Source organism: Tenrec ecaudatus, chromosome 18, assembly GCF_050624435.1.
Source record: "Tenrec ecaudatus isolate mTenEca1 chromosome 18, mTenEca1.hap1, whole genome shotgun sequence".
Taxonomy (NCBI): Eukaryota; Metazoa; Chordata; class Mammalia; order Afrosoricida; family Tenrecidae; genus Tenrec; species Tenrec ecaudatus.
The window spans coordinates 33,907,475-33,932,402 of NC_134547.1; the positions used below are offsets into that span (position 1 = coordinate 33,907,475).

The window sequence follows — 24,928 nt, forward strand, 5'->3', positions numbered from 1 at the left end:
GTGGAGTCGAACATGGTGACTTGAGTGGGGGGAAGTCTGTGGGAGTGGAGCTTTTGCTGACGAGGCACAATTCAACGTAAAGAGAAAGAGTTGCAAAAATCTATTAATGATTGAAACTTGGAATGTGTGACGTATGAATCTAGGAGAATTGGATGTTGGAAAAAATGAAATGGAATGCCTAAAGATCAATATTCTAGGCATTCATATGCTGAAGTAGACTAGACTTAGCTATTTTGAATCAGAAAATCACATAATTTATTATGCTGGGAATAACACAGTCAAGAGGAATGGCGTTTTATTCATTGTCAAAAATGACTTTTCAAAATCAATCTTGAAGCACAATTTTGTCCGTGGTGGAATTATATCCATCCCCCTTCAAGGCAATCAAACCAACACCAGCTATTATTCAAATTTATGCATCAAACTCAAAAGCTAGTGATGGACAATTGAAAAATACTACTAATGACTTCAATCAGAAATTGATCAAATGTGCAATCAAAATGCATTGATTGATAATTACTGGTGAATACAATGCAAAAGTTAGAGACAAACAATAGTTGGGAAAATATGGTTTGGTGATAGAAATGAAGCTGGAGATCTCATGATAGAATGTGGCAAGACCAATGATTTGTTCATAGCAAAAACTTCTCCTGATGGGATACACAGATATCAAATTGACTGCATCTCTGGGAAGAGATGCCCGAGAAGCTCAATATCCACAGCTAAAACAAGGCCAGGGCCTGATGGTGGAACAGACCATTAATTGCTCATATGTAAGTTCAGGTTGATGCCGAAGAAATCCAAACAAGTCTGTGAGAATCAAAGTATGGCCTTAAATCTATTGCATTTGACTTTTAAGAACAGATTTGGCACATTGAACACTAATGATGGAAGACCTGAGGAGCTGTGGGAGGACATCAAAAGCCTTCATAAAGAAAGCAAAGCGTTATTGAAAAGACAGGAAAGAAAGGCGAGATCAATATGGCTATCAGAACACTCTGAAACTTGCTCTTAAATGTAGATTAGGTAAATCAAATGGAAGAAATGATGATGTCAACAAGCTGAGACAACGTCCAATATTATATTATAGTGAAATATGCAAAGGGAAGAACACTCTCAGCATATCTTAAATGGAAAGAACTCCCAAAAAATCAAACCATGAGTTGCAATATTGAATTATCTATGGGCAAAATATTGCATAATGCAGGAAGCATTGTAGAACATGGAAAGAATGCACAGAGTCATTGTACCAAGAAGTAGTCAACATTCCACCATTTCAGGAGAAAGAGCCAGTGGTGTTGAAGGAAGAAGTTCAAGCTGCACTGAAAGTAGTAGTCAAAATCAAGGCTCCAGAAATTGATGGGCTACCAATTGAAGTGTTTCAAGAAGATGATGAAGCATGGGCAGTACTTATTCATCTATTTCAGGAAATTAGGAAGATAACTACTTGTCTACCTTACTGGAGAAGATCTATATTTGTGCCCATTTAAAGGACAGACAATCCAACAGAATGCTCAAACTATAGACCAGCATCATTGGTATCACATGCAAGTAAAATTATGTTGCAGATCATTCAAGAATGGTTGCAGTTGTACATTAACAGGAAACTGCCGAGATTCAGGCTGGATTCAGAAGAGGAAATAAACAAGGGATATCACTTCACTGCTGATGGAGGTGGATCTTAGCTCAAAGCAGAGAATATAAAAAAGATATTTACTTCTGTTTTCTTGACTAAAGCCAAGGCATTTAACTATGTGGGCCATAATGAAACATGGGTGACCTGGAGAATAATGGTAATTCCAGAATACGCAAATACTCCCATGTAGAATCTATACATTGATCAAGAGACAGTAGTGTGAGCAGAACAAGGGAATATTGCATGGTTTAAAATCAGGTCAGGTATGTGTCAGAGCTGTATCTTCTCATCATACTCATTCAATCTGTATGTTGAGCAAATAATTAGAGAAGCCGGATTATATGAAGAAGAATATGGCACCAGGTTTGGAGGAAGGATTATTAATAACTTGTGGTCTGCAGATGACACAACCTTGCTTGCTGGAATAGAGGAGAATGTCAAGCACTTGCTGATCAAGATCAAGGATTGCAGCCTTCCCTATGGATTACAACTCAATGTAAAAAAGACCAAAATCCTCACAACTGGACCAACAGGTAAGTAATATCATAATACATGGAGAAAAGAATAAAACTGTCAAGGATTTGATCTTGCTTAGATCCATAATCAATGCTCATGGAATCAGCAGTCAAGAGAACAAAAGAGGCACTGCATTGAGTAAACCTACTGCACGAGACCAGTTAGCAGTATCGTAAGGCATGGATGCTACCTTGAGGATTAAGGTACACCTGGCACAAGCCGTGGCATTCTCAATCGCCTCATATGCATGTGAAAGTTGAACATCGAGTAAGGAAGACTGAAGAAGACCTGATGAACCTGAACAGTGGAACTAACAATGAATATCGAAAGTTCCATGGCCAGCTGAAAGCACCAATTGATCTGTCTTGAAAGTACAACCAGAGTGCTGTTTATAGGCAAGGATAGCAAGATTTCATCTTAAACACTTGAGAGAGTTTCAGGTAAGCCCCTGGAGAAGAAATCAGAGTCCTTGGAGAATGACGTCACAGGTGGTAAAGTACAGGTTTGACACACAGGCTACAACAAGGCATAGAAACAATCATGAGGATGGTGCTGAAGTGGCAGGGCAGTGTTTCATTCTTTTGTGCTGGGGTTACTATGGGTCAGAACCGACTCGATGACACCCATCAACAAGGTGATCCTAAACATGATCCAAAGGGTTTTATGGCTGACTTTTCAGAAGTAAATCACCAGGACATTTTCCCTACTCTGTCTTAGTCTGGATGCTCTGTTGACACCTGTTTATCATCACAGCTAACAGACCAGTGGTGGCTGTGAATGAATCTATTGGCCAGGAATTAAACCCAGCTCTTCTGCAAGGCAGGCAAGAATTCTGTCCCTGGCCACCTTTACTATATCTCTACAGGCATCATTGATATCTTCTATAGATTGTCTTAAAGAAATTGCAAATACAATGCCAACAACAAAAAATGAAACTCCTGGACATTAGCTTCACAAAAATGAAACTCTGGTTACCCGCCTCTCAGTAAAATTAAGTCACTCTCTCTTCAGTTGCTTAAGCTCAGAATCGAGGGACCACCTAAGATTCTTCCTGTTTTTCAGCAGCCACATTCAAACTGGCAACAACTCTGCCCAATTCAAAGTGGGAGGAGGCCTCAAAAAGTCCCAGACAAAATTTCATTATCATTTAATCAATTGTTTTCATGAACTTTTGAAGCTTCCTTTGGCATCTGTCTACATTTGTCCATAGTAACTGTTCTGTTTTTCTTAGTCTGGATTCCCCAGAAGCAGATTCCACTACAGGTCTTAAAATGCAATTAGGTGGTCTTGGAGGTACATGACACACTAATGGAGGAGGGGAAAAGAACACAGGGAACAAAAGTGACACACACAAAAAAGAGGCATGATAATTATACAATCCGATCTGCGACAGTAGAGTAGATAGAACGTAATGCTGCAGGAAATCTCTGAGAACTGTTATAGAACACACCTTGGGCTTATTCCCCTAGAGGGGCCTGGCTATACTACCAGTGGAGTGTTGCCTCTGGGAGCTATTCATTTTTTACTCTTTCAGGCTGTCCTGCAGGGAGGCAGAGAAACTTCACGGGATTTTGAAGAAATACTTCCAGTAGACATGGATCTTGGTGATTTGAAGTCAGTTGGCTCACCAAGGTGATTGTGGTAGTTGGATGATATTATGTCAAACAGATACTTGTGACTAGGGGTGAAGTCACACCTGTCAATCAAATGGTAGCTTGATGACACCTTTGGGGGGTGTGTGGCTTTTGTATGACAGTGAGGGACTCCTAAGTAGGGTTGGGCCTGGTTAGTACTTGGATGGGAGAATGTGGAGCTCTGGGAACTGCCTCTGTCTCTGCCCCCTCACCTTCCTGCCTGCCCCAAGGGATAGCTCCATGTGGGTTGCCCAACCCTGAGAGCTGTCGGCACCCTGCCGTGTTTCCACCAACCTTGGATCCACACAACTCTGCACCCACTGGGCTATGATCTTCCTGATTTCTAGTTTACCTTTTGACATCACATACATGTGGCTGCATGAGTCTGAAGGGGGCCTTATGGACTAGCATTGGACTTATGGACTAACATTGGACTGATCTGGGATGCCTTCATGACACATAATTAATTCTTCATACGAAGATCTTCCATATATATATATATATATGTTATATATATAGTTGGATTTATTTCTCTAAACAATGTGGCCTAATTCAGTGAGGCTGTTGGATTATGTGTGTGTGTGTGTTGACGGGATTGGGGTGGGGGTGTTGGGTGGAGGTGGTATCTGCTCAGGCCCATCTCTCTTCAGATCTACTTGTGACCCACATTCAGTTCATCTTATAAGTGAATGAAAAAGTGCTCACAACAGGCAAGTCCATGGGAGAAGCTGCTCCTGAGGGTGAGTCCTGTTACTCATTATTTGACTCACCGATCACCACTCCTAGGTTCCCTCACTTGGACCGGCACTGCAGCTAGTCTAGATGTTCGTTGTAGGTGGTAACTTGGATCTGAGCATCTTGTCTTATGCTTTTGTCAAATCATGGTTCTGAAGTTATCCGTGTGCAGTTCCCAACCAGCAACAAATCACTAAGATTTGCCCCAGTAATGTCCCTAAGTTTCAGACACATTCCCCGTGCTTTCCATTATGAATCAGTCACTCCATGACTCACGATGTTGTCATTTACTGTGAAGTCAGCCCTAACTCACTATGATCATACACATACAATGGTATGAAACGCTGCCTGCTCCTGGGATCGAATGTGAATCCACTGTGGAGAGACAGCGGTTTATCACTGGCTTGTTTGGGGAGCAGATCTCCAAGGCTTCCTTTCTGGTCGTAGTCTGGAAGCTTTGCTGAAATCCATTGAGCATCATGGTAACACACTAGGTTTCACTAACAAACAGGTGGTGCCTATACATGAGGTAGGCAGCCTTGAACAGGAATTGAACCCAGGACTCTGGCATGGAAGGTGACAATCCTACCACTGAGTCACATTGTCCCACCATTGATGATAAACACAGCTAATTACCCTAGCAAGTGAGTCATTTCTTTTTTTCTTTGTAGGTCTATGGGTACACAACAAGGGAGCATTTATAGCTAAAGACAGTAGAATCCTTTCTGTGTCTTCTGGAAGATGGTCTGGAAGGTACTTCTAGAATGTCTCGTTCAGCAGAGCCTGAAGAGGTGGGGATGGGGAGCACAAATTCGTTCCTGAGGCAGGTGCCCTTCTATTCCTGGCTCCTGGACCAATGTATCTGTTTTGTTCACAGCACCACATATTGCACTTGGGTCCTAGCATGGGTCCCATCTTGAAGAACAGCACCTCAAAACCACAACACACCCGCCCTTGTCTAGTGGGCTCCTTGTCTCTTGAAGTGGCCATTCCAACATTCTTTTGGGCAGAGAACGCAGGTGCTTTGGTAGGTTGGCACTCTTGCACACCATGCTGTGTTGGTGAAATTGCCATTTATGGGGAGATAGGAGATGTGGAGAGGCACTCTGATTTGTAGAATTTTGAAATTTATAAAGCAAATCCTTTCACTATGGCCAATTTCAAGGTATTAATTGGGTTGCCAACTGTCTTTCAAAGTTCCTGAATATTTAACAACATCTCCTGATTCAGTAAGAGCCATTCCGACGTACTGATTGAAACCTTGGGTCCTTTGCCACTGCTGCACCTCTTTTATTATAAATTTGAAGATTTGGTGGGAGGCAATGTAATGTGGGACTCTCCTGACAAGAAATCAGACACTGTGAGACACTACAGCAGGAGAAGGCACATTCTTAACACCATCAACTGAACACCATCTGGCTAGTTGGGTCTGTGGCAGCCGTCCAGGAGCCCTGCCCAGAACTCCCTTCAAGAAACTGCCACAGGAATACAGTCAACTGACAATACTTTCTCATCCTGGGTGCCTCAGAATTTGTTTTTGGTTTGGGGCTGAGGCCACACATCCTAATATAAAGTACGATTCTTGACCAGTCTGGGGACAAGCTGACCATCATCTTTTTACCCAAGCTACCATGGGTGGAGTTATAATTTGTGGTAGTTGTATTAATTTCTTAGGCCACTATTGTTATTAGCCCAAACTTGATGGCTTCAACAATTCCATCTATTCTCTTACAGTTCTAGAAATCAGAAATCCAAAATTAATTTTATCGGGCCTAACTGTATTCTTTCTAGATTTCTCTAGGGGTGAATCTGCTCCCTTGCCTTTTCTAGTTTCTAGAGCTACATTCCGTTCATTCTTTGGCTCTTGGTCCTTCCTCCACCCTCAAAGCCAGCAGCAAAGCATCTTGCTTTAGTTGTCACATTGTTTTCTTCTTCTGTGATCAGATCTCCCTCTGTTTCCCTCTTCTAAGGATGCCTATGAACCCTTGTGATCGTTTGGGAAGATCTCCCCCTCTAAAGAATGCTGCGGTTAGATTTCATGGATCCAGTTCTGATGCATCTGCTCATATATGTACCATGGAATGAAAAACTGCCTGGTCCTGTTCCATCCTCACAATCTTTTCTATATTTGAGTTAAATATTGAAGCCACTGTCAACCCACCTTATTGAGGGTCTTTCTCTTTGTCATTGACCAAGCATGACGTCCTTCTCCAGGACTGGTCTCTCCTAATTACACATCCAAAGTCTATGAGATGGAGTCTCTCTAGCCTCACTCTTAGGAGCATCTGACTCTCTCAAGATCTGTTCATTCTTCAGGCAGTTCATGGCAATCTCAACACCATCGCTTGGGTTAAGCACACCTCAGTCCTGCCTGAAACTATCTTTCCTTGTGAACACTTTACAGAAGTCCTCTGCAGCACGTCTGCCCCATGCAGTGTGTTGTTTGATTTTCTGACTGCTGCGTCTATGGGCACTGGCTATGGATGGATCCAAGCAACATGAAGAGGGTCTTGTGCCAGGCACATCGCCTGACCTCCAGTTCAGTTCCCACGTGGGCTCAGGTAAACTCATTTAAGAAACACTACTCACTCACAGGGATCCATCCCATAGCTTCGCCACGAAACCCTATTTCCATTCACAGATTTAATTTAGATGAACATGGAAAACGTCATGGACTGACTTTCTGCAGGCTGAGTGAATACATTAAAAACTGACAAGACTGCTTAATTTGAAGGAGAGCTAAATGGGCACAGGGTGGGAATGAGGTGGGTTTCATCATCACGTGTAATCTAAGGAAGGTCACTGAGGCTCGGAGGTGAGTTCTGGAGGTGCTGCCCCACACTCTTAAGCATCAGGCTCCAGGAGTGCTGGTAGGCAGGGTCAGAGACTGAGAAGTCATGGAACTAGGAGAATATTCTCTCTGTGTAAGGTCCAAACAACATATAAACTTGTCTCTGAAGGTTCATTGTTCAGCCACCCCCTAACTTTACAACCACTGGCGTGTACATTAGGTTTTGAATCACACAATGGCAGAGCAAAGGGACTTGTGAAATTGTGGTAGTGAGGTTTTTAGCTCCCAGAAGTCACAGCACTGGAGACCCAGCTGATTGGTATGGGGACCTTCTCTCTGTAAAAGTTTGCAAGGTCCTCAGAAGTTTGCCTTCAGACGGGCAACCAGGGACTCCAGCCTTGAGTCTCCCTGGGCTCTTTGGATGACTTGCCAACACCTAAGGTCTTGGTTTTCGGTGTTATGAAGTTATATCTCCTCCCCTTTACAAAGGGGCTGCTTTAAAGTGAAGTAAGGCTTATAGGAGGACAGGCTTCACAAAGCCTCCCCAAACATTGTCATTCTGATCAGTGTAATTTTGAAATGCAGTTGGTTTTTCACTTTCATCCTGTAATCTTTCCCCCTCCCAGATTCAATTTAGATTACGAAGAAGAAGAAAGGCAGAGGATGTTTGCCCTCTGCTCGGTTAATGGTGCCCGTAGCTCAGCTGTCAGCCTGCCCCTCCTGTGCAGGTTCTCTCAGCATTTCCTGGTTGGAAGGAAGTAACAAAGGAGAGGGTCTCCCAGATGGATGGGACAGGAGGCTCCGGAAACCATCACACCCTCGAAGCTCAATTCTTCTTGCTCTATGGGTTGCTGAATGTTTCTGCCAAGACTCAAGGGCTCAGGATGTTAAAATGTCCTCAGGGACTCAGTCCCATCCCGAGAGGCTGTCCCATGGCAGGCCTGCCACATCAATTGCTGATCCCTCAATTGGGATGAGTTGACAGGGAAACTCTCAGGAGAACTCTGCTGCAGAAAGGAACAGGGGCAGATGGGAAGCCAGACAGCACTTCTTCCTCATCCTTCTGGGAGAGATTCTGGGTAAAATGGAACACTGTCCTACCACCTGGTCCAGCTGCTCAATGCTAAGCCCTCTGGGAGGTGTCTTGGGTCACTTGTAGTGCCCTTAATGCATGCTGGCTATTTCCAACTGGGTTGGGATAGGTGACCTGGATCCTCCTCCGCAGCCTTGATGTGGCTGCAACCCGGCCTGAGTCACTTTTGAGCACCCCCTTCCCCACAGCAAGAGTGGAGAATGGACTGTGTCATGGAGTCACCCACCTGCACTGAGCATGTGTGACTGGAGCTTGTCCCAGAGAGTCTTTTCTCCCAGACAGGCTTAGGTTCTCCCAACTCAATAGAGAGAAGGCTGTCATGTGGGCAGGGGCACAGGCAAGCCTTACTGCTTGGTTTGGGGGCCTCCTATTCAGGACAGGACATAGAGGAGTTGGACCCACGGACCAAATGGCAGATCTTTGTTATTCCCATAGAATTGTCTCCCCCAGAGTGCGGACTGGTGACAGGGGCCCCCTCTCCAGTGTGGCATTAGGGGAATGGAATTGTCTTCTATGTGAGATCTGCAACACTCTTGACTGCACATAGCTAAATTGTGAGCCTTTGTTGGCCTTGAGGTACCCAATACTTTCATGATCACAACTGGTCCAAAGGGCATGGGATTATTCATAACCTATTCCTTGTAGGATGAGGCTTTTCTTTCCCACCCTCGGCCCCTTCACTTGCTGTGGAAGGCTGGGCAAGGCCCTGTTAATCATCTGCTTTGACGGTCCTGCCTGCTCCATAGGCACAGGAATGAATATATTGCTCAGAAAACACATGAGGGATTGTTACAACACAGACTCGATGGGAGCATTATTTTCATTGTCAGGTTGCTTGATGGTTTCATAATTTTAATAAAGGAACTCGGTTTTATGCTCAAAGGAGCAATTAATAAAGAAGTCCACAGATGCACGGTGACGGCTGGAGAGCTCTCACACAAAGCAGGGGGCGCTTTCAATGGGTCTGAGCATGACAGCCCTCACTCTCACCTGACTCTCCAAGGGAGAGAGATGTTTGCTCATAGCCCAGCCTCACATCACTCCTCCCCTGCCACATGCCCGCCCGCCACTGCTGCTGGATCTCCTAAAGTAAAATGTGTGTGCCTCTACAGAGGGTGAAAACCCAAGAAATAAGGTTTTAACTACTTGGGCTAGTTAGGACGCTCTGAAACTCAAGTCTAAAAAGGAAAACAAAACAGAGTTGGGTAGGGAGATGTATAGATGCTCCTCCAGGAAGGTTCCATCCAGAGACATAATGAAATGTCATGACCCAACCTGTCCTTTCCAATCTCAGTTCAGCCCTCCGTGTACAAGTGCACTCTCAGGCTGTCCCGGCAGCTCCGACCAGCCGACCTTGAGCCCTGTCCTCCTCTAGCCCTTTCTCTGCTTTGCTTTTCTTCTTAACCCCATTCTTCCCCTCCTTTGCTTGATATCTGTTACCTCCGGGGGTTATTGCTGGACTTTCAGAGCCTGGAACACTGTCTGACACAGACAAGGCTGTCCAACATTTGCTGCAAAAATGAATGTTCCCTATGAAGTAAACAGTACCTAGGTTTTTTAGATAGAGAAGGTGCTCTCCAGAGGGGAAAAGTATATTTCCCTCAGTCACTCACCGTGAAAGTGGTGGAACTGAGATTTGAACCCACATTGTTTGACTTCAGACTCCTGACTGTGTAGGCTGCATGATGGAGGCCTGGTACTCATGACCCTCACGGCTGGGACTAGAAGGGTCTTTGTTCTAGCGATGAAGAATGATATGCAGAGAATGGATGGGGAGAAAGAGAGGGAGCCAAATGCCGAACTCATCGCCATGATTTATCTGAGTCATCCGAGTCCTGGAGGCCGACATAGAGTAGCTCCATGGAGCTTCCAAGACTGCAATCAAAACTTGTCACGAATCTCTCACTCGGGGTATTTCATATGCTTGAACCTGGGATTTTTCTATTCACAGTTGAGTGCTTAGCCACTGAGCCACCAGAGAGACGTAAAAGTCATTTACTTCCATCAAGCCATTTCTGACTCACAGCAGCCTGACGTATAGCCCATGACGCTCAAAGGGGGAGACATAGAGGGTGGTCTAGAGAGAGGTGGAGGGAGAGAGAGCCCGAGAGAGAATGAGAATTTAAGGGCAGGACATAATAAGAAAGAGAGAGAGCTTGAAAGAATAACGAGAGAGCGGGGCGCAGAGCACACCAGCACCACCACTGAGCTTGCTGCGCTGCTTGCTTCTCCATCGGGAGAGGGAAGGCGATACGGTGGTGGCTTGGTTTCCCCGCATCCCTACTGGGATTCACTCCTTTGGAAGGGCCACAGAAGGCACCATTGAAAACCATTAGTTAAATCCAGTTATTAAAAATGGTCCTTTTCTAAGAGTCTTGCCCAAACCTGAAAGCATTGCTTCATGTCCTTAAGCAGTGGAGTCCTGTGTCCCCAACCAGCCCACCCTCTAACGTTAACCCAGGGCCATCAGAGGGTGAGGGCTGGGGAGTTGGGCAGCTGAATTCAGAGATGCTCAATCTGCCTTCAGTCTGCTCTGCCCGACCCTGCTTGCTGGCAAGCCAAGGCTCAGTCTCACGCCGCCATCCATAACGCTGGCTCTTTCGGCAAATCGCTTAGCCTCGCTGTGCGCCCGTTTCTTCCTCGGCAGGGTTGCTGAAGAACAAATGCAATGATGTAGGGAGCTCGGAGCACTGGTCTTACAAGCAGAGCCCCCATGCACTTTGTGATTAAACGGAGCAGCTGTGCATTTCAGGCGCATGTCAGATGCGCAAGGCCTTCAACTTGTTCCTGCTGCTAGGGATATGGATCCTTTGCCGCCAGAGGTGACCCAATCCATCCTCTGCATTCATTAGCTCTCCTTCCCTGCCACAACATAGCCACAGAGTAGGCAATCTCATTATGTAGCCATTAGACACACATAAAAGTGGCTGCTGTAAAGCATATTAGTTAATTATAAAGTAATAGCAAACACACCAAAAGGAACATCTGCCTGATTCATTCTAATTGCTTAGATCATCTAAGTTTCCCATATTGGAATGCAGGCCTTAGGAGGGCCATAGCAATGGCAGCTTTCAAGTCCAGGGCCCCAACCCTGAACTGAGATGGTCGCTCGCGGGCCACCAGCAAGGCCCTGACTTCCAAAGTTCAGCTCTCACAGGGCTCCTCTGGGGCTCACGGATGGAGCCTTCTTTGGGCCTATTGGAGCCTCTATTTGAGCTGTTGAATAGGCAGCCGAGGGTAACAAGTGGAACCTGTGGAGGAAAAAGGGACCCAGAGGCAAGACAGTCTCTGCTGTGCCCGCAGAAAAAGCAGCAACCTGCTTCTGCCTGCTCCCCAGCCCCATTCACAACCCCCCAGGATTCATATTTGCTGTAGCACAAACATCTCAGACCCCTTAGAGGAAAACAAACAAACAAGAGGGCGGGGGTGTTGTTCATTGGTGCCTAGATTATGCTGCAGGAACCTTCTTGTATGAGATATGACACATCGTTTTCTTCTCTCTACCCTGGCTATGCCTTTAGCTGCAATGTGAAGGGACTGAGAGGCCAATGCACAGAGTCTGCTTCAAGGGACCCTTTGTCCCAACTGCCCTGCCCAGGATGCGGTGGGTCAGTGGGGAGTGTGGGGTCTGCTGAACTCTTCTCTCTGCATGTGACTTCCTTTCAGCCTCCCTATACTGGCCTGCGCTGACTCCCCTACTCTGGAAGGGCCCTGAGCCGGCTGCGATGGAGAGCAACAATGCGCCCTGTTCCTGGTGAAGTCTTTTCCATCTTTGCCCGCGTCCTATGCGTGCTGTCCGAGTGAATTAGAAGAGGAAGACTTTCCTGAAGGTGGCCCCAGTAGAGGGGTGCTACAAGGCAGGCCAGAAAAGTAAGTCCTGCCCAAGAGCTTTCAGGTTCAAGATCAAGGGTGTTATTTTCCAGGAAGGGTGATCCTTCCATTAAAATTGCCTCTGTGTCTTTTCTTTTTTTCTGTCTCCATGGCTTGCTTTGAAGAACAGAATAAGAGCATTTTAACTCCTGACAAATTAGCTGTGATTTGTATTTCCTCATTGATTTTTATTGCCAAATCAGAGATGTGTTCCCTAACCACCTATGCAGACCTAGAAAAATTCCACTTTGGCCTCTTTCTCTATCCAGCTCAGGTCCATGGTCATTGTTGTTGGCTCACAGTTTGTTCAGTGCAGCAGCCTTTGAGTAGGCACCCCCATCCCCCTCACTCTGGGCTCCCCAAGTGGCTTCTCTCCTGTCTTGCATTCACTGGGTTGGCTGTCGTTAGCTACCATGCAGGTTGCATAGCAGAACCAAACGCCTTCTCGTCCTGGGCTGTCTTCATGATTGTCTCGATGTCTCTGTCCATCATTCTAGGCATTGCACCAAGTCACCTCACTGAGACCCTTTGCTAATCATTCCTCTTTCCCACCCAGGATGCCCCTCCCCACTGACTCTCTTTCTTGACTATGTGACCAAAGCTTGTGAGCTGAAATACCACCATCTTTGTATTTCTTCTAAATCTACATTCATCCGGCACACCATGGTACATTCTCTATTGTGCACCAACACTGCAATTAGTATGCACCGATTCTACTGACTTCTTTCTTCATTTCCCAGCTTTTGAATGCACATGAGATCATTGAAAATGGCACTTTACTTGGGTAAAGTGCACTTTAGCCAACAGAGTAGATATGGGCAGTAAATATGCACTGGAGTAAACAAGAACGTCTTTGGGCCCACATCCACAGTGTGACTTTCCTTCCCCAGAAAGCCTACTTCCTTGAAAGTATCCAGTTTTAGAAGTGGGAGTCAAATGCCATTCTTCCTCAAACCATGCTTCATGCAGTGTGGTCTCGGTGTTGGCAATACCCATATCTCCTGGAAGCTTGTTAGAAAAGCAAAACTTCAGGCCCCTCCTGAGAATCTCTGAGGATATAACGTGCTTTTAACAAACTCTTCAACCATTCTTAGTGCAGAATAGTTTGAGGAAACCAATTTGGAAAATGATTCAATCGTTACAAACTGCATCAAAATAGCAAGCATCCCTGATGTGGCCACAGTAGCTGGAGTGCCTTTTCCCACACCTCCTCAGTAGCTTGGGGGCTCAGCTCTAGTCAAGGCCATCTGTTCCCTCTACTTCCCTCTTGCCCCAAACCCATGTGCCTACTCTCTGCTTGTCTGAGCTTGCCCTTCTAAGAAACCTTGTCCCCAAAATCCAAGGGAGAAGAGGTGTACGTGTTTGCTGGCGACTGCGTTTTGGATGCCGACGGAGAAGGAGCTGTGATTACAGAATGTATCAGTCAGATCTCAGTCCTATGGGTCAACACACGTTCCAGGAAACCCCATCAGAAAGCCTCATGTGTCAGCAGAGTTTGATGCCTGTAACAGACATGAGAATATGTCTGTCCCATCTCCCACTACAGGGAGAGTAGGGGCTGCGCTTTGAGCAGTAGCTGTACCAAAGCCACACTTCCCAGACCTGGGCGAGTCCCAGGAACTAAGACTGCTAGGTCCTGCTCAAAATTGGACCCTCTCTGATGGTCAACTTTGGCTGCAGGATTCTCTGATGACCTTGCAATACAGTCCCGGGGTACGCTGTGCTCTCGAGAGCTTCAAGAGGCCTTCTTCCCCATTTCCTTTCCCGGGGACACTTTCATGGCTGTCGGACCACTCTCCCAGCTTTTTCTGCCTTTCATTCGATTTTTTTTCTCACTAGTGTCTTCTCTCCCCCAAATTCTAGTAATCCCATTTTAGCATAGATCTTATTAAGGACATGCACCAACAATTTCAATGTTTGTGTGTGTGTTTGTGTGTGTGTAGTGTGTGTAGAGAAAGAGAGACAGGGAACAAGCTGAACCCCTGCATAGTGGGCAAGGAAATAGATGAACTGAGCTTAAGACACAGTCCTTCCTGGAGGTATAGATTGGGGGCCATTGGCATATTTAAAGCCTTGGAGGAGAATTCGCTCACCAGAAAGAGTGTGATAAGAACCAAAGAGGCTGGGGTGGAGCATCACCAGGTTTTAGGAATGGTCACTGGAGAATGAAGTTTTAAGGCTCCTGGATAGAAAGACAGAGTGAAGCCAGCAAAGCAGGCGATGATGTGACAGGAAACCCTGGAGCAGAGAAAGTCTGGCACAGAAGACCCAGCCCCGTGCTGCGGGGCATGGCTGAAAGAGCAGGGAGGTGTCTGAAGGCACGCTGGGAGAGACATTCTGGTGGTGTAGTGGAGAAGGCAGGCAGGATGTGATGAGATAGGAACCAGATAAGACTGGAATTCTTCAAGTTTGAAAGGGGTGTGCCTGTGAGGTGGAGTAAGGGCTCTCAGAGTGGAAGCACTTGAAACCCATTGAAGCCCCCCAAAAAGCCAGGGTGGGAGCAGGCAGGAGGAATGATCCTTGCTCAGGACAGGGTGCTCTGTCCTGAGATAACATCCAAGGGGGAAGAAGTGTACCTGCTCACAGGTGACTTTGAGGGTTGAAGGCAGAACGTTGAAGTGACTCCCATCTGGAGCCTCTACTCTGCTCCATGTTGCCTGTGGATTGGAAGTTGAGGTGACCCACTGAGTGTTATGGGGCAGTAAAAATTGCCTGGGAAGATGCAGGGAGGATGAATCAGTGGCCACAGAGAACAGTGCTCCGTCATCTCAGGGAGCTCAGACCTGAGGCTCAGCCAACATCACACGGCAGGTCTGGCTGAAGTAACGTTAGGGTGTGGCAGAGTGGATGTGACAGGAGACAGGGGTCAAGGAACGGGAATGCCTTAGTAAGAGATAGTTGGTGTGGCGGACCACAGACTCCGGGAAGGACGGGAAGGGAGAAAGTATCAGGGACTGCCGGGGGGATGAGTGGCGAGGGTGGGAGACGATAGTCTGAGAATGGCAAATCTGACGGAATGTTCCCGGGGAGGGGACCCCGCTGTTGCAGAGAGGGTCTGTTCACTGTAGCACAAAGACAGAGGTGTCAGGTGGGGATGGCGGGCCACCCTCTGGGAGGACATGGTCACCCCGTGAGTGCTCAGAGCCTTCAGGAAGCTCTTCCTCTTCGGCTTGGGTGTCTGTGGTGTTTCTGACATGAACAGGCTCAGCTCCCCAGGACGAGCACTAGCAGGGTTTTCATGAACTGTCGCCTCAGGTGGAGTGTGCAGTACTTATTTTCTTATGACTGTTTGTAGATATAATTATGTCCTCACTATTCAGGAATTTATGTTCAGAAAATAATTACTATTGGATTAACGACATTGACGATTGTTTAATTCTACAATCAACAGCGTTTGCACTTAAGCTGAGTTTCCTCCTTGTCGATCTGATGTGTCTATTACAATAAGCATTTCAACTCAATTAGCATCTCAGTAACAATCAAATTATCTTTAATATGATGTAATTACTTTTTTTTTATTAGGCTAAACTAGAGATCCGGAGCTGTGGAAGTCTAGTGTAGCTTTGAGAAGTGATTAAAACAAACCCACAGGTCTTTGTAAATTCTGGATACATTTTCCAAAAGGCCTGCTGGTCCCAAAGAAAAACACATGTGCTTAATTCACTTCCTGCAGAAACCCCCTGACCATAGTCACCCTGCACTGTCCACTCTTCCCTTGCCACCTCCAGCCCTTACCTCTCCAGTGCCAGCTGCTTGGCTTCATGACATCCGCAAGCCAATCATGAGCAGACCTCACCGCTAGGCTGAACCACGAGGCTTGTCAATTCAAAGGTACATTCCTATGACGATCACTTGCAATAGTGAGTAAAATGCAGCATTAGATTTAGGGGGTCCAAGTCTGATTCCCAGAACATTACTTAGGAGCAATAGGTAATTGAATCACGTGCCTCAGTTTTCCCATCCTTGAAATGGGGATAGAAATTGTATCTGCCCTTATAGGGGTATTGTGATTTATATAAAGAGCTTAATGCACTGACTGAGATCTAGCCAGTGGATTTTCCATTCTTACTTTCCTGGTTGCTACTCCTTGATTCAAACTCCTGGTGACCCCATGTGTGTCGGGATAGAAATGGGCTCCCTCCATTCTCCATGGCAGAGTCTCCAGAATCTCAGTGGCAGAGGAAATCACCAGGCCTCTCTCCTGAGCTGCCTCAGGGTGGACTTGAGCCTCCAATATTACAATTATTGTCTGTTAACTGTTCTCATGACCCAAGGACCCCAGTCAGTTTTTAATACATGCTAATGTTTACTCTGCATCAGGCATGATAGTCATGTTTTATACACAATCACTTAACGCCCCCTGCGATCCCAGGATCTTCTGAGTCAGAGATAGGCTGCTGCTTGGAACCTCTCTGAACCACCAACTGTACCTTCTCCTCCGTGATGTCTAGGCAGCACAAGTGTGGTCATGGGGCTGCCATTTTATCAAACTACCCATTGGCTTAGTTTGACTTTGGAAAGTTACTTTTCATTCAAGCAACACATGAATAACAAATCCAAACAGCACAGACAAGGAGGACATGGTGTTTTCCCTGCTTGGCTCCTCAAGTCCCTGTGTTTAAGAGCTCGGCCCCATCAGGGTCAAAGCAAAACAAAACTGAGATTATCTTCATGCGACTCTGGATTTCCTAGGCTGAGTTCCAGGCTAAGGAAGGCAAATGATGGCGACACAGATGCCTTCTGCCTCTGGGTGCCTGAGTGAAGCAGGTAGGGTGGGAGTGAGGACACCCGGGTTTTGAGCTAAGCCCTTCTCTGCACACTGCTCAGAACTGTCTCCTCCCTTCCCAGGTGGATTTTGTCTTCTCTTGCTTTGAGGCTGACCGCCATTTGCAAGAGTTATTGCCGCTCCTTTCCTTTTAGATTTGTGTGGTAGTTTTAGAATTGTCCATCTGAGAAGATTAAGAGTGAAGGGGTGGAGTCTAGTCTGTCAATTGGATCATAGCCAATGAGGCTTCGATGTGGGCATGGCCTTCTCCTGAGAATTCTGGGAAATCTGGTATTTCCTCCTTGGAGGTGGGAGACTCTCTGCTCACACCCTGGGAAACATAGCAGCTGACAAGACACATAGACCCACCCCGATGCAGAGACCCTTGCTAGCGCTGAGATGTTTCCAATGCCACTGGATCCGAAGACTTTCTGCCCACTGGCCTGTGATCTTCTACATTCGGCGTCATTGCATGTGTTTCATGAGTCTGAAGAGGACTTTATAGACTGGTATCAGACATATGGGCTAATATCGGACTTATGGACTTGATCTGGCCTAGGCTGGGATGTTTTCTCAATGTTCAATTGCTCTTGTATATAAATCTTTCTTATACACATATGAGTATCTCTATGAATTTGTTTCTCTAGTCTACCCTGACTAACATAATTTGCTTCAAGCTTCCTCCCCAAGAAAGGGCTAACCCTTCTGATAAGAGACTATCTACCCACATGCTCCACTTCCGGTGGGCACACAGTCGACTTTCCAGAAGGATGTGCCTGTTGGTTTGTTACCCCTTAGCTGTCCAGTCAGCTAACCATTGGGCATGTCATTATTCAAAGTTAAATTTAAATGAACTGAAAGTAAATAAGGTAAAAAAATCATCTTCTCGGTGGCACTGGCTACATTTCACGTGGTCAATCTACACATACACGTAGCTAGTGCTGCCATATTGGATATCATGGGTATGGCCCCTTCCCATCATCTTAGAAAGCTCTATGAGACAGAGGAGACCTACAGAGGCCTGGCCAAGGATGTCCCACATCTTTGTCATGGGTTAGTCAGTTTCCTATCCTAAAAGACTACTCCTTTTTTGCATTACAACCACTAAGAGTCTCTTTTGGGTCTATTATTTCAAGACATGAGAAATCTGTTGAGGTTCATGGAATTGTTTGATATTTTTCTTCATACTGACAATGGTTTACATCTTTTAATTATTTGAACCAATCAATGTCATGTCAAATCATTACATTTTACGTTTTGAGTAGATGTGGTTTATTATATGCAAATCATGGTTCAAATACACTCTTTCCTCCCATCCCCACTTCCAAAAGTAAGACAATCCTTCCATTGGCGTATAGCACTACCTAAGCTATTGCCCACTAGAATTGACCCTGAAAATTCCAAATCAGGTGGTGTGACTAACAGTAGTTCGTAACCTCTGGAAAGGGAAGGAGGGCATGTCCTCTGTTCTCTAATCAAAGCAAGGAGAGGGAAGCACTGCACCAACACCCCACACCCATCAGCACTGGCCAAACCTTGCCATTGGGGGACACAGTGCTGGGCACAGCAGAGACCTCAGGGCTGATCCAGGCCTGCGATCCAGAGCTTCCTTGTCAGAATTGGTGCTGGCATATTAATTCCAGGGGACAAGCTGTACAGTCCCTTGGAAGGCAGAACTGAATGTTGGGGAAGCTTCACAGAGAAAAGAATATGTAAGATGAGATTGAAGTATATTTCAAAAGGTAAGAGGGCATCAAGGCAAGAAGATAGCACAGAAACAGCAGTGTGGGAGTTGATGGGTGTGTGTGGAGAGAAATGGAAGGAAGAGTGGGTTACCAGTTTAAAAAAAACCCAAACTCAAACTCACTGCCAGTAAGTTCATTTGGGCTCACAGGAACCCCATAGGCCGAGGTACAAGTGCTCCTGTGAGTTTCCGTCACTCTAACTCTTTACAGGAGTAAAAAACCAGTCGTTCTCCCAGGTGGGTATATTTCTTGCCTTCCATGACACAGAACTGGGGGTTTGATTCCTGCCCAAGGAACCTCGTGTGCAGCCATGTCTGTAGAGGCTTTTGTGAATCTGTGATGCTAAACAGATTTCAGCAGCGCTTCAGACTAAGACAGAGTAGGAATAAATTCTGGCAATCTGCTGCCCCCCCCCCCCAAAAATAATCAGCCAATAAAAATCCTGTGGATTTTAATGGTCCAATCCCATAGTGTAGGAGTTCTCCGTGAGTCAGAAGCCAGCAGCTAACAACACCAACAACATATGTGTGGATTTATGTATGTGTGCAAGAGAGAAATTTAAACTAGAATATGTGTATGGGTATATGTGTGTCAAAGTGTATGCATATGTGCGAGCGAGTGAGTGTATGTGTGTCTGTGTATTCACTGTGTGTATTAGGTGAGTATTTCTGTGTGTATGTATTTGTATCAGTGTAAGGTCGTACGTGTGTGTGTATGTGCTAGGAAATAGGAGAAGTAGGAGAACAAAGTTACTTGGGTATCAAGCAAATTTCCCATAGGGGAGCCCCAATGTGAACTATAAGTTGTATAAATTCACCAACCAGAAAATAACTGTGGTATTTTCAGGAAGAGACATCACCAATTACCATAATGCCCCACATTTGTGAGGTATTTAGCACCTGTGCGAAGTGCTGGGTAAACTGTAAAGAAATCACCCCCCTGAACAGCCCTGCCAGGCAAATATCACTGCCGCATCCTTAGACTAGACAACTGGGGGTCCAGAGGGGAACGGGGCTGCCTAAGACCTCAAAGGCAGCCGTGAAGGGAGCGGGCCAGGTCTTTGACCCGAGCCTGCTGACTCCCAGCTCCTCCCAGCGCTTAGCCCAGACATTAGACGCTGACTCTACTCAGCAGCTGCACCGCTCAGTCTTGGCTCTCAAAGAACATGCCCCCCCCCCCGCCTAGTCTGAATTCCCAACAGTTTTCAGCATTTGGTGTACAAAAAATCCACTAGAAGAGTGGTTCTCAACCTTCCTCAGCCCCAACCATAAAATTATTTTCATTGCTACTTTATAACTGTCATTTTGCCACTGTTATGAATTGGGTGATCCCCGTGAAAGGGTCATTTGACCCCCCAAAGGGGTCGGGACCCACAAGTTGAGAACCAAATGAAATGGAAGGTAATTAAGTAACAGTTACCAGGCCCTTTCCTAAACAATTCTTTTTGTCAAATTAGGCTCTGGAATCTGGAAATCTGCATTTTAAATGGCCCTGAGGTGATGGCACTGAGCTAGTCCTTGAACTTGACTTGTAAGAACACCAGTCTCTACTGCCATCAGTTTGACTTTTGCCAAAAAATGTACTGGGTAGGACTCCCTGACTACTGTTTATAGAATAGATCTTATGATATATAAACTCAGTTAATATGACCCTTCTAGCTAAAATTCTTTTTTGATATAATTCTGTATTCTATATCTGTAAATAGCTATAATCCTATTTTGGAGGGAGTGCTCTGCTATACTGTTGGACAGGATTAAGGTGGAGTTAAATTCTGACTTTAGTAGATGGTGGGGACCAAGTCACACCCTCTGTTTCTTTGAGAGTACCTTTAAGAGTATTTAACTAGACGGTGTGATTTAAGACACCATCCTTTGGTTTCCTGGGGGTTTGGACTGATACCAGAGGGGAAAAACTACATCTCTATCAACGCCATTCCTCTGTGTCTAGAGTCATTTTAGACATGGGGCGAGTGCCCTGGATTATTGGAAGAGCACATTCTAGATCTCTGTCTGAAGTGGCAGAGGCCGAGATCAGAGCAGGGAGACCAGGGGTCAGAGCAAGAGTGTCATGCAAGCAAAGGCCAAGGCCCAGTGGCTGAGAGGTTGAGGAAAGGAGAGCGTCTTGGTTGCTGGTTGAGGAGAGTTGCCGCTGCGGACCAATAACTGTGTCCTTACTGTTTGCTGATCTAGTCTCACGGTAGGCAATTAAATTTGCTACAGACCAGATTTAGTTGTAAGTATTTTTTTGAGTGCCGTGTGGTCATTGCAATAGATGACCACAGGCACAGAGTGTCCCGGGAGGAATAGTTTGTGTCAGAATAGGCACAGAAGGAAGGAGTGTGGAGGTCAGTCTGACACCTGCCCTGGGGGCATAGAAGAGCCAGAGAAGGTCAGATACAACCCTGTGCCATTTACTGCTCCCTATGGCCACAGGAGTGCAACATCGGTCACTAAAATAAGCACCTGAGCAAACTGGAACAGATCATCAATTGCCCATATGCAAGTGCAGGTTGAAGCCGAGGAAAGTTCAAACAAGTCCACACGAACCAAACTACAACTTTGAATATAAACTCAACTAAAACTCACTGCCATTGAGTCAGTGCTGGGTGAGAGACCGCTCTGTGGGTCTGAGACAGAAATCCCAGTCTTTGTCCCTCAGAGCTACTGATGATCTTGAACTACTGACCACATAGGTCGCAGCCCAACTTGTAACCACTACCCCACCAGGACTCCATAACTTTTGAGTCTATCCCACCCAACTTTGGAGAACATCTCAAGAACAGCTTTGCTGCATCGAACCTTAATGACAGAGAGCCTGATGAGCTGTGGGAGGACATCAAGAGCATCTCACATGAAAAAGGAAACGGTCATTGAAAGTACAGGAAAGAATGAAAATATCAAAGTGGACAGAAATCAAGAAAAGACTCTGACATTTGCTCTTCATTGTAGAGTAGCTCAGGCCCATGGAAATAAGGATGAAGTCAAGGAAATGAACAAAAAATGTCAAAGGGAAGCTCAAGAAGACCAAGCATAATATGATAATGAAATGTGCCAAAAACATATAGAGAGTTAGGAAATCACAAAAGGAGAGCACACTCAGCACATTGTAAACTGAAGGAACGCAAGAGAAAATCCAAGCCTCGAGTTGCACTATTGAAAAGTTCTTGGGAAACAATGGATGGCACAAAAAGCATCGAAGGAAGATGGAAAGAGCACACACAGAATCACTGTACCCAAAACCAGCCAACATTCGACCATTTCAAGGGGTAGCATATGAGCAAGAACAAATGGTATTAAAGGAGAAGTCCAAGCCTCACTGAAAGCGTTAGCGAAAAAGCAGGGGTCCAAGAACTGATGGGATACCAAGTGAAACGTCTCCACACGCTGATGAAGCACTGAGAGCATGCACTTGTCGGGGCCAGAACATTTGGAAGACACCTACTAGGCCAACTGACTGGAAAAGTTCCATGTCTGTACCCATTCCAAATAAAGGTGACACAACAGAACACAAATCATACAACAATATCATTGATAGTGTATGTGAGTAAAAATGTGCTTAAGATCGTCTGCCAATGGTTGCAGCAGTGCAGTGCCAGGGAGCTGCCAGTGATTCAGGCCGGATTCAGAAGAGGATGTGGAACGAGGGATATCATTGCTGATGCCAGGTGGTTCTTACCTTAAAGCAGAGAACACCAGAAAGATGTTTGCTTTGTTTTAATGACTATGCACGGCAGTTGGCTGTGTGAATTATAGCAAACTATAGATACCCTTGAGAAGAGTGGGAAGGCCAGTCACTTCATTGCACTCATGCAGCACCTGCGCATGAAGTCCAGCGACAGTGTATGCGCAGATCGAAGCGATAGTGCATGGTTTCAGTTCAGGAGAGGTATGTGTCAGGCGTCCATCTTCTCACCACACTTGCTCAATCTGTATGCTGAGCAAGTAGTTAGAGAGATTGGACTACATGAAGCAGGATGCAGCATTGGGATTGGAAGAAGGCTTATTAATCACCTGTGACATGCGGATGATACCACCTTGCTTGATGAAAGTGAGAAAGACTTGAAGCATTCACTAATGAAGGTCAAGGATTTCAGCCTTCAATAGCGATAATGATTCAATGTAAAGAAGACCAAATATTCTCAAATTGGACTGGTAGGAAATACCATGATAAATGGAGAAAAGGTTGAAGTTGTCAAGATTTTTGTGTTGCTTGGATCCACAATCAAAGCTCATGGAAGTAGAGGTCAAGGGATCAAAGGACAAGTTGAATTAGGTATGTGTGTTGCCAACACCCCTTTAAGGTACTAGAAAGCAAGGATATGATTTTGAGAACTAATTTACACGTGACCCAAGCCAGGGAATTTTCCATTGCCTCATATAAATGTGAAAGTTGAACTATGGACTGCTGAAAGGACAAACCAATCCGTCTCGGAAGAAGTATGGCCAGAGTGCTCCTTAAAGGCAAGGATGGCAAGACTTTGACATACTTTGGCTGTGTTGTCAAGAGAGACTGGTCCCTGGAGAATGGCAGCATGTTTAGTAAAGTAGAGGGACGGCCTCAAATAAGAAAGCCCTCAAGGAGATGGAATGACTCAGTAGCTCAGACATAGGAATGACGATGAAGATGGCGCTGGGCTGTGCAGTTCTGTTGTGCATAAGGCTGCTCTGGGTGGAACCAACCTGATGGCACCTAACAACAATAACAACAACAACACTGGGTTAGTAATTGTGACACTCACTGTGATAGGATGTGCCTAGGTGGCGTGGTCTTGCTGACAGGACAGCAGAATTGTAGCTAAAGAGAAAAATGCAAGCAGCTTAAATGCAAGGGCACAACAAACGAGATGGAATAAATATCTCAGTGCGGATTCAGGCATTACTGTACAGTAAATAAGATGGGCTAGGGGTCCTAACTACTAGAGTCCTGACTCATCCTTCCTCAGCGTCTTGGTCCTAGGTTCTTTGGGTCCTCCAAACTTGGATTTTCCCGACTGGAAAGCAACCTAATGCGTGTACTGTGGCTCCACCAGAGCTGCTATGAAAATCCACCGTCAAGGAAATTAAATGCTCAGGTAGAATGAATGCTATCATTTGTTGCGATACAATGGGAGCAGTGAAGGGGGCTTGAATTTGAAGTGTGAAGTCCTGTTTACAAATTCATTCTGTCTTGTATCCACTGTGTGACCTTCAGCCACTTCTTTGAACTTGGGTCCCTTATTTGACTTCTTTAGAGCTTCTGGATCTTCATTAATGCAATGGGAAAAATGCTAACCATACTGAAATTAGTTAAGGCCTTGGATTTAGGAAACTGAAACCTATTGAGACTCACTGAAGTAAAAAAATACATTAGAATAAACAGATGTATTCCACTGCATGCACTGGAAAGTAACCACCTGAGGACTCTGCGATGATCTTGGGCCTAGATCAGGAGCTGGCACAGGGTTGTGAGCTGCTATCGATTCAGCGTCAACTCATAATAACCTTAAAAATGACAGAATGAAATGTTGCCTAGTCCTGTGATATCTTCATGATTGCTGGCATGCTTGAGTCCATTGTGGAAGCTTTTGTGTCGATCCAACGCATGTAAATGTTCTTTAATTTTCACTGACCAAAAAGGATGTTATTTTCCAGCAATTGGCCTTTCTGAATGACATCTACAGAGTAAGTGAACTATGTAATCTTTCTATCCTCGCTTCTAAGGAACATGCTGATGGCATTATCCTATGACTGATATGTCCGTTCTCCTGGCAGTCTGTAGAATGTTCAAAATTATTTGCCCACATTGTGCTTCAAATGCATCAGTCCTATTCTCTCTCCCCTTTTCCTCGTCTAGTTTTTGAAGGCATATAAGAGCACATGGTCGAGCCTGATAATATTGATTGAATAAATATTCCCCCAAGAAGAAAGTGGGGCCCATGAGACACGGGAGATGGGATTGAGAAAATAAGCAGAGAGCCTCTGTATCCAACTACTCCATCTCTTTCTCTTCAGCCTGTCTCATGGCTCATGACGTTTAAAGTACTCTATTTTTCCTATCCTCCGTTCTTTAAAGGCGAGCTTTTATGAGGTGTTTAACTGTTTCAGCAGGTTGTGGTCCTGTGGCTGGAGGAGAAGCTAGGTAGGCTGTAGGTGAAGAAGTGGTAG

General features: G+C 45.5%; 1 protein-coding gene across 1 annotated transcript in view; it reads left to right on the top strand.

Moving 5' to 3' along the window:
* LOC142431689 (ran-specific GTPase-activating protein-like) overlaps window positions 1-24,928 on the top strand; it is a 166,357-nt gene that overhangs the window by 7,007 nt on the left and 134,422 nt on the right. The window lies entirely within an intron of this gene.